At 35.3% G+C, this 11,236-nt stretch overlaps 1 pseudogene; it reads left to right on the top strand.

Annotated features, from left to right (window-relative positions):
* Positions 1-10,425: 10,425 nt before the first annotated feature.
* On the top strand, positions 10,426-11,236 carry LOC146886201 (uncharacterized; annotated as a pseudogene).

An 11,236-nucleotide genomic window follows, 5' to 3' on the forward strand; every position in this document is an offset into this window, starting at 1 on the left:
TTCAACATGAAACCGCACTCAAATGAACAACCCTGGTTTCCCCCGATCAAAATCGCCCCAGAACCCGAAAATCATCCAAATCAAACCAAAATGACTCATGCCGCCTGGCAGGTATTCATCACTGCCAGGCAATTCATCCAAAAACTCAGAAAATTGGGTTGCAGGCTTGTGTCGCCTGACGGTACAGGGCTTCACCGCCAGGCGGTTCCTCGAGGGAACCCAAAAACACTAAAAATGGCATACACCGCTTGGCGGCTATGAACATCCCGCTAGGCGATTTCTGGAATTTTTCCAGAAAACACGAAATTCAACATACAACAATATGAGGTCATGCATGTTCACGTCACACATCATACAGTTAATTAAAATTATAACTCTAACGAGGTAAATTCCCCTAACCTAGAATTTATTGGCTTAGAATATAGAGTATCCCTTTGATTCTCCCCCTTACCTCCAATAGCTTTCCTTTGCTTGTAATTCAGTTCAAAGACTCACTCAACCTTTCCATTCTCTAATTTTTGTGCCCTATATTCTGAGTGCAATTTTAGCCTTGCCAAAACCCTTCTCCTAACCCCATTTTTGCCTTTTAAATGGTGCCTTAAAGCTAGGTCAATGATAAAAAACGAAAATGCCACTTAATTTATTGTTAATGGCCATTTATTGTCCCATTATGGGTTGTTTTACAACCACTCTTGGTTGCTAGTTCCTCTAGGGTTTACATTAACCCTCCACATTCAAGCCAAAGCTAAAAGTAGCAAAAATAGTTTAATTTTTGTTTTACAAGGTTTGAACCCACAAACACGCCAATGCCAAATCATCGCCAAACCATCATGCCAAATCATGTTTCTTGCTAACTAATATAATTCAATTTCTATATCATTCCACAACATGATCATATATATAAAAAATAGAAAATCACACAAATAACACATAAATGGCATACATAGGACTTAAACCCAAGTCTTCTCACACATATAAAGTACTCTCAACCACTTGAGCTAGCACTGTTCCACGTCATACAAATTAAAATTTAATGCCATAAAGGCTTCTACTACCCGCATTTATTAATTAATTAATTAATTAAAAGTTTAATTAATCGTATAATACCCAGTTTGGGGCTAGTGTGTCAAACAGGTACCTAGTTTTAAAAAAGTATCAATTGCATCCCAACTTTTGAAATTTGCTTCAATTAGGTCCCTCTCAGACAGAGTTGACTAACGTCGTTAGTCAACGTGCCACGTGTCAATCTGTGATTTTTTTAATTTTTTTTTTAAAAAAATTAATTTTTTTTTAAATTTTTTTAAAGAAAAATTAAAAATGCCACGTGTCAAGTCCTTGTGTGTGACACGTGGCATTGTCAGTGCCACGTGGCATTGTAATGCCACGTGTCAGTGTCACTATCAGATGCCATTGTGATGATTTCGATTTAGTCCCCATTTATGTTTTTTTGTTTCAATTTAGTACCTACTTATATGTATTTGATTCAATTTTAACCTAATAATTTTTAATAATTAAAATATTTTTTAATAAAATTAAAAGTAATTAAGTATAAAAGTTTTAAAAAAACTAAGTATTTGATATTTATATTAAAATTTAGTGATAAAAGTCATTTTATTAAGTCATTTTTAATAAAACAAAAATAACATAATATTCATACCAATAGAAATTTTGATTTAAAATTAGTAAGAGACAATATTGTTCTATTTTGAAAAAAAAATTAACAAAACATGAGTACTTAATAAAAAAATAATTAATAAAGTAATATGTTAAAAAGTCGTTTTTAATAAAAAAATATTAGTATAACATTTATACAAATAATAAATTTGGTCTGAAATTGAGAGAAACATTATAAATATTAGTACTTAATTTTGTAAAAATATTTATACTTAATTATTTTTAATCTTATAAAAAATGGATTACAAAAATATTTTAATTATTAAAAAAAAATTGGGACAAAATTTAATCAGATACACATACTTAGGTACTAAATTGAAACAAAAAGACATATGTGGGGACTAAATCGAAATGAACACAATGACATCTAATAGTGACACTGACACGTGGCATTACAATGCCACGTGGCACTAACAATGCCACGTGTCACACACAGGGACTTGACACGTGGTATTTTTAATTTTTTGAAAAAAAAATTAAAAAAAATTAAAAAAAATCAAAAAAACCACAGATTGACACGTGGCACGTTGACTAACGGCGTTAGTCAACTCTATCTGAAAGGGACCTAATTGAAGCAATTTTCAAAAGTTGGAATGCAATTGACACTTTTTTAAAACCAGGTACCTATTTGACACACTAGCCCCAAACTGGGTACTATACGATTAATTAAACCTTAATTAAATTCCGCGGATCTTACAGATATTATTCAATTAATTATCTAAAGATATCTAAATAATTATCAACAAATGAATCTTGCTCAAAAATCCAATTCAACCCTTTTGTGATTGTGTGGTCCAAATTTGCATAGGAATCCAAAAATATAAATAATTGCATTTCAACTCTCTTTTTTATCAAATATTGACCAACGTTTAACTATTTGACTTGGTGACTACCTAATGAGAAGCTGCCATGTGGCACTCCCCCTCTCTCTCTCTCAAACTAGGGTTTCTTCCTCCAACATGGTTATTGAACTTGCATGTGTTGTGATGGTAGCGCGGTTAGGTTCAATGTTCCACTATAGGTGCATGAAATTCACAACTCCAAAGGGTGAACAAATTGGCGTCGCGGTGTTCGCGTTGTGATTGAGCATGGCTATTTTTGTGAAGTGGCTAGGACAACTCACGGTCATCTCATGGTGCGGGTTGTGTCGTGTCTTCGTCGCATTGGTTTCGTTGGCTACTAAGAGATCTCGTGCTTGCTAGTGTGTGGTTCGTGTTTCGACCTGCATCTAGTGGTGTTTCAACTGGTTGTGCGTCGTCAGCAGTGCGACTTTTGATGTGGGTTTGTGGTGGTTGATGGTTGAACGATGACCCAATCTACCTAGGGTTTAAGAGCTTGAAGGTGATGAGGTGGTAGGTGTTCATCCCTTGTAGATTTCAACGGAGGTGTCTTCATCTCTTGTGTGATTCAAGAGAGGTCTTTTCTAAACCCTAATCTTTCTTATCATTGATTGTAAACTTCATTTATTTTAGTGATTGAGTTAATCTCATTTTTGAGAGATTAACAATTGGACATAGGATCTTTTGATCCGAACTAGTATAAATATTTTGTGCAATTTTCTCTTCCCTACTCTCTTTATTTTATTGTGTTTATTAAAATAAGGAAAACAAAATTAATTTAACTTTGATATTAAAATGGGAAAAAATTTAATAGCACAATTTTTATTAAGATCCCAATTCACCTTCCTCTTGGTTTTTGTCCAAACGCTAATCATTTCGCTACACATTTTCAACATGCTCGCCAGGAGGTTTGGAGCACATGTTCGCCTGGCGGCGCCTCGATAGTGTAAGACCCGAGGAAATTAATTAATTAATACAAGTAGTTAGAACCTTTATGGCAATTAGTATTAATTGTTATGATGCGAAAAGTACTAGTTAAAATGGTTGAGAGTACTTGATTATGTTGAGAGGACTTAAGTTGGAGTCTTGTGTATGCCATTTGTGTGTTATTGAATTAATTATTATTTTAATAATAAAGTGTTTGATCATGATGAGTGATAATATAATCCTAAAACTTTAGGAATTATTACAAAACATGAATTGGTTGAATGGTTGTGCATTGACTTAACATTTGCATGGTTGTGAGTTTGAACCTTGGTAGTCATAAACTAAGCTTTCTTTTTGCAAAAATTCTTTTTGCCATGAATATGAAAAGCTAGAAACCCTAGCTGACAAAGGGGCAACCAAGAGGGGCTGGAAAAACAACCACTAATGAGTCTTGAATGGTAATTAAGGTCATGCTAATGCCAATTTTCGTTTTTGGCCATTAAACACAATTAACACCCAATTAAAGAAGAAGTTAAAGGAGTGATAAAGGGTTCTTGAGACTGGTATTCGTGAAGGCTGTGAAGAAAGCAGTTGTAAAGCAAGAATTGAGTTTAAAGAGGAAGAGTCAGAGTTGTTCGTGGAAGGAGGAAGGAGGCCATTGTTGATCAAGAAGGAGTTTGGAATTCTCACAATTTAAGCAAGGAAACCAGGTTAGGGGAGTTGGATCATGTTAATTTTGTATTTTGATTAACTGCATGATGTATTGCATAATTGTGTATGACTTTCTTTTCCATTGCTGTGTTCTGGAAAATTTCCAGAAACCGCATGGTGGGCCTTTAAAGCCGCCAAGCGACTCATACCAATTTTAGTGTAATTCTGGGTTCCTACGAGGAATCGCCTGGTAGTAAGCTTTGTGCCGGCAGGCGACATAAGTTGTGCCACCCGGTTTTTCTAGGTTTTTGGCATGAACTGTCTGGCGGTGATGAACACCTGTCAGGCGATGCAAGCAAGTTTGCTCGAATTTTGTTTTAGATTCTAGGCTGACATTGGATAGGGGAAAGGGTAGCTTTAATCGTTATTTGAGTATTAGAGGCATGTAGTCGTTGAATTACATTGTGTTTGGAAGTTAATTGGATGAAATCATATGAACATGTGCTTAGGGTTTGGGAAATTGGGAAATTTCAAGTTAGTGAAGATTGATGCGCGATTTGTATTGGGAACTTGTAGGCACACTTTCAAATTAATATTAACTAGCGTTGGATGTACAATTAGCCGTTGAATTACGAAAATCAATAAAGGAATGCGTTCTAGAAATTTTAGAGAGCGTTGCATGTGTAACAGAATCTAGGATTCCCAAAAACTGATTCACCGCTTGGCATCCTGACAGGGGCAGATTGGTGGTTGACTTGACAGGGGCAGATTAGAGAGCGGTGTGGAAGCGTACTGAGTAGTGAATCTAATTGTAAGGACAAATATATAGTGGGATCAATGTGGTATTGGGAAGGGACTTTATGGCTTATGAGATTAAGAGTGGAAAGCCATAGAAGATGTCTAAGTATTGAGATGAATTGGACAATACAATGACTGGATTCATATCAGTAGTGATTTTAAGTGAGTGAGATGTTGTGTTCCTAACAGTTGTATAATGCCTATTTTGAACTTAAGGGTAAATGTTGCTAAAAATTATAAATACATGATTTAAATGGAAATTCCTTGAGGTGGTAATTATGCTGGTGGGAAGGCACAATAGGCACTCTTAATCTGCAAAGAAATGACAATTAAACTGGTTGAGTGCCATTGATTTGTGTTCAGCCTAGGGGTTGCATTCTTAGGGGAAATTGAAGGATATCATATTTTTAAGTTATGAATGACGGTGGATATTGTATAAGGTGATATAAGGTGATATATATATATACATATATATATATATACATATGTATATATGTATATATATGTATACATATATACATATGTATACATATATATACATATATACATATGTATATATATGTATATATATATATACATATATATACATATGTATACATATATATACATATATACATATATACATATATATGTATATATATATATATATATATGTATATATATATGTATATGTATATATATATATATATATATATATATATATATATATGTATACATATATATATATATATATATATATATATATATATATATAAATAAGGATTTAGCAACATGGATGCATGATGTTGTAGGACTAAAGTGTTGGAACTTGGTTAAGAGTGTTCATAACTAGTAATATTCGTGTTACTAGTGTAGCGCCTGGCGGTGGTGTTCGACCCGTCATGCAATAGCTAGACTTACAGGGGCTCTGGAAGCATGTGGCGCTTGGTGGTAAGGGTTGTCCCACTAGGCGACACCTACAGACAGTGGCATCAGATATGCTTGGCACCTAGAGGCACGTGTCCTCACCAGACAGTCTAGAAGCGAGTTTCGCCTGGCGACTCTAGAGTAGCACCTGGCAATAATGTAGAGGCAGACGACTTATTGTTTTGATGTGTGTGGTCTACAAGGCTTTGGTGATACCTTAAAGGTCGGATTGTTAGTTGTTCCTTGAGTTGTGACTCAGAACGTATCCCTTGAGTTATGGCTTGGGATATGTGTTAAACACGTGGAATTCCTTAAGTTGTGGCTCAGAATGACATCTCTTGAGTTATGGCTCGGGATGGCGGATGAACATGAGGAACTCTTGAGTTATGGCTCGGGTTGGCGAGTGTTGTCGGTGTGAGTGTGCGACTTATGGCTTGTATGGATGGGTCCAGATAGATTGCCCTCCTCAATATTCAGCTGACGAGTTTGATAGTCTTGGGACATTACGAACCATGTTCATATTGGGAACTCCACCTAGCATTACGGAGTATGGTCCGTAGCAGGTTTCCCGCACGTGTTCTAAGGGTTGTGGTAGCAAGACATCTTAAGATATTCATTTAAAGAAGAAGATCATGGATGACATGATGGTAGCCATGTGGGATGAAAGCAAAGGATATTGTCCATTTGATGTGTTTGTGCTGATATATTTGAATTGTAAATGTATTTTTTTACTATTACCTCACCCTATCTGCTTGTGTTTGGCGATGATTGTATATGCGTTACAGGGAGTAGATGATGTTGCAGGTAGTTTTGGTGAAGCTTAGCATCAGAGAGGTGCTAGATGGGAAAGGCTTTATGGAATTTATTATTATTTTCCTTTTGTGATTTTTGTAACCTTTATGTTACCCGACTTTGATATTGTATTGAGGTTTATAAATTATGGATTTTAGATATTTTTCCATGTAATAAAGTTTTAAAATTTCTTACGGTTTTGGGATATGGAATTATAATAAATGAGGTTTTAATCTAATTTATTTATTTATACTAAATAAATTCGTAATATTTGGACGGGATGTTACAGACAGTGCCATGTGACATTATAGGGGTAGGGAGTCCTTTGTAGAGGGTTTTGCAAGGATGGTCTCGGTGGTTTGGTCTGGAATATGTTTGATTAAATTATGAGCGGGGAGGTTCGTAATGTAGCTGGAATACATGATTGATGTGGACGGGGAGGTTAGTATTTGTTGTACGCTTGTGTGGGGATATAAGCGTAGAGGTTCATATGTTTCGTGCTCACACTTTAGGCTGCTATGAGCGGGGAGGTTCATAGCAAGTGTTCACATATGTTGGACTACGAGCGGGGAGGTTCGTAGAATTGGACTACAGGTGGGGAGGTCCGTAGAGTTGGACCACAAGCGGGCAGGTTCGTGGAAGCTTGATAATCTCTAAGGACCAAGGTTGTGTGTGAATCCTTCACATATAGGTTATGAGATTAGGGTGGAATGGTATAAAGGAGGCAGTGAACCAAGAGTTGGCTAAGATAACTTGGGTGGGTGTTAATTCTCATTATTTATTATTTATGGTTGTTTTTCTTTTTCATCTCACCCTTTTTGTTTGTGTTTGGCGATGATTGTGTGACTTGTCATACGAGAGCATATGTGAATCCAAGTGAGGACGTTGATGCCTAGAGATGGAGCGGGGCGTACTGTGGGAATTTACTTTATGTTTTATGTACAAACATTTTGTAATAAGCCTCTGTTATGTTTTTCTTAATTATGGATTTATATTAAGGATGATATAGTGTATTTGAATTTCCGCGATATAAGTTGTAAATTTTTCCCACGCTTGGGAACTTTATATATTATTTAAATTCTAAAAGTTATAAAAAAATTACTTTATCAAGTAATATCTGCCTAGGGTGTTACATTTGGTATCAAAGCATATGATTTCAAAAACATTTTTAGGCCTTGGAGTAGTGAGCTTATCGTGATATGACTACATGACTTGTGTAAATCTATTTGGTTGTAGACTTTCCTTGAATGCATTATTGTGTTATATGTATTGTTAATGCTTTGCTTGAAATGGATTTTAACGGTGTATGATACACTACAAAACTAGGAAATGGCAGGCGGAAAAGGGAGACTAAGTTGTGCTAATAACTCAACAAATGAAATTGCCTAGGCAATCGACCGACTGGTTGACGCTATGCAGCCACAACCAATGGTGCTGCCACAACATGCGCTTCGAGTGGCCACCATGGACGATTTCATGAGGCACTCCTGATGACGTGGATGCGTGGATTAAGGAGTGCAAGAAAATATTCTATGTAATCGCTTGTACGGAGGCACAGAAGCTCACATATGCCACTTTACAAACATTTTGTAATAAACCTCTATTATGTTTTTCTTAATTATGGATTTGTAATAAGGATGATAAAGTGTATTTGAATGTCTGCGACATAAGTTTTACTTTTTCCCATGCTTGGAAACTTTATATACTATTTAAATTCCAAAAGTTATATAAAAATTGTTTTATCTAGTAATATTTGCTTAGGGTGTTACAACCCTCCTACTACTAAAAAAAAAATTGATAATTACCCAACAATAACTACATAGAAATTTGGATCCATAAATAGACTAGAATGTACGTACAAATATTATCTATGGATTAATATCTTTATGTAAAATAAAGTTGCATGCGAATTTTTCAAAATGTAAAAGAGAAGTATTTTTCGAAAGATATTTATGTACCTAATGTTATATGAATTCGTGGTAAATATACCAATAACACATCACAATATACTCCTTTATGCTAGTGAAACTCTGAAAATTTAGTTGCATAACCAAAACATTCCTCCCTCATATGCTGGAGAATGCATATAATAAGAAGACAGAGTGAAGCTAAATTTGAAGATGATAAGGGAAGGACAACCTTTAACTGAACCACTACAAAGTTCTTTCCTACGCACAAGTGAGTACCCAACCCAAATGATTCATAAGCATATGGAAACTTGCATGCCTTGGAATAAGGGTTAGTTAGAGGAGGGAGAGATGGGAGTTGATGGCCCAATGAGGGTCCACAAGGAGGTGGTAACTAGATCAATAGTCTATAATTTGACTCAAAGTTTGGCAATGGAACAGTAGATGAGTTTTGGTTTTTATATTGTTAAAGATAAATAAAACTATATTTGAGAGAGATAATGCTGATAAAAATGTTTGGATTGAACTTGACCTCTTAACTTTACTGTATTACCCTTAATTATCTATATATGAAGTTCTTTATTTCTATTGTTCATGGAGGTACGCTTAACTTGTAGACAAACCACATGTCTGCGAGAGTGAACCTAAGGGTGTCAGATGCAGGATTTCCCAATCCAGGTGGAAGAACCCTTGCTTTGAGAATAAGACTCTTTAAACTATTTGATCATGCATATCCATGTGTGGTATTTACCAAGGGTCAATATACTTGATTGGGTCTAAACACTAGACTAGATGTCTTTGTATCTAGTGTTGATGAGGTGTGATGATTGGCCAAATCACCACAGAATGAAATACAAACCAAGTAACCAACACGTAAAACAAGATCACAACATATATAAAATCAAGTGCAATACATAGAGAGTTTAGAAGTTACATTTAATCCCAACTATAGAGTAATTACTTGCTCATGATGATGAATACAAGATGAACATAGAGTAGCATCCTTCCTTCCATAACTATACACTACTATACTATATAGGTCCTAACTAACTAAGAGTATCTCTCTCAAGAATGGTATAAAACCAATATACAAAATCAACATTAATATAATAAGGTTCATGCCCTTTATTTATAGATTTTCAACTGCTGCTCTAGTTTCCAAATCTTGAAGTTTAACCATGGAGGTTCCCTTCCAAAGTGGGTTTCTTCCCAAGTTTGGGCGTTCATCTTTTGTGTTTTAGCAATGAAGGTTTCCTTGCCATGGAGGTTTCCTATTCGTGCTCAGCTTCAAATCTAGAGCTTCACGTTTCTTTGTAGTAAAGTTTTCTTAAAATGTGGCTTCAGTGCCAAATTTCGCTGCTCAGTCGCAACTTTAAAATTTAAATTTCTTAGTTCATCTTTTGGCTTGAGCTGCAAATTTTGGGGCTCAACATCAACTTCATAATTTACTTCATTTTACTTGTATAAAACACAAAATGTATTAAATTCCACTTTTTCTATTTTCTCACTACTTCATTCTTTAATTTTGTAAAATTAGAGAAATTCTAATGATTTTTATATTGATTTAATACAAGATAAGTGTCTAAATAATATGTAATTTAACTAATAATTTTTTATGTTATAAGTATCAAGTGTGGAGAGAGGAGACAGTGCCTTTTTTGGTTGGTATGTGGAAATAGAAAACCTTGTTGGGTACTCTGGAGGAGCATAACTTTAGGCAGTATGATTGTTATCTTGATGTATTTTCCTTTTTGCCAATAATTCTTAAAGTTGTTGCATATTTCAGTCATATATTCTCTTTTTCTATTTGTTCTTGGTTTGGTTTTGCATCAATTGGTCCGACTTGTTGGATACCCTTCATCGATCAGTGAATGCTTCCAAGGGAGAAAGGGAACAAGGATAAACGTGGAGAACCAAGATATATAGTCGCCATGGAATCGAGGGTTAATCTCATCGAAGAGGAACTGACGAAGATGAAAGCAGTAATAGAGGAGATTCATCTTCAAACAATTCAGAATCAAAATGCGATGGAAGTAATGAGGAAGGAAGCTACGGATAATCAATCTAAATTGATCCTATGACTCGCAACTTTAGCAAAAGTATAAACAGGGATAGAGAGGGCTCAATTGGTTCAAAAGTTCAGAAAATCATGAAGAACAATGGGAGAATGTCATTCGGGTTGAAATCCTTAGAGGGGGATTATCTCAACGAGTTTCGTCAATCAATTACAAGAAGATCATGCAGGCTCGATATCTAGAGCTGAGATTTATTTTAACTTACAAGAAACCAATGAAGCCATGAAAGTGAATCTCGCTGAGTTGTACATAGAAGGAGAAACCATACACTTTTTCAACTCTCTATTGAACGATTAAAGTGATCTAACATGGGAAGAACCAAAAAAAAAGAGTTGTTGGACAGGTACAGTGGAATGGGAGAAGGGAATGTCTTTGACAAGTTGACAGCCCTTCGTCAGACATGGACCATGGAGGAATACATAAGTCGATTTGAGTGTTTAATTGCACAAGTACCTCACAAAGAACAATATTGTTCATATTTCACTTATAGACTCCGTGATGATATCAAAGCGCAAATTCGTAGTCTACACGTTGCAAATCCTATATAGCAAGGCGTAGGTTAATGAGTGTCACCAATAATATTGACGTAGAATTGTCGGGACCTACAAGATATACCAACTACAATAACATTTGCTTAATCACATTTGTAAAAAATGTTACTATATAG

Source organism: Vigna unguiculata, chromosome 5 (assembly GCF_037176805.1).
Source record: "Vigna unguiculata cultivar grain cowpea cultivar isolate G323 ecotype 2 chromosome 5, ASM3717680v1, whole genome shotgun sequence".
NCBI lineage: Eukaryota > Viridiplantae > Streptophyta > Magnoliopsida > Fabales > Fabaceae > Vigna > Vigna unguiculata.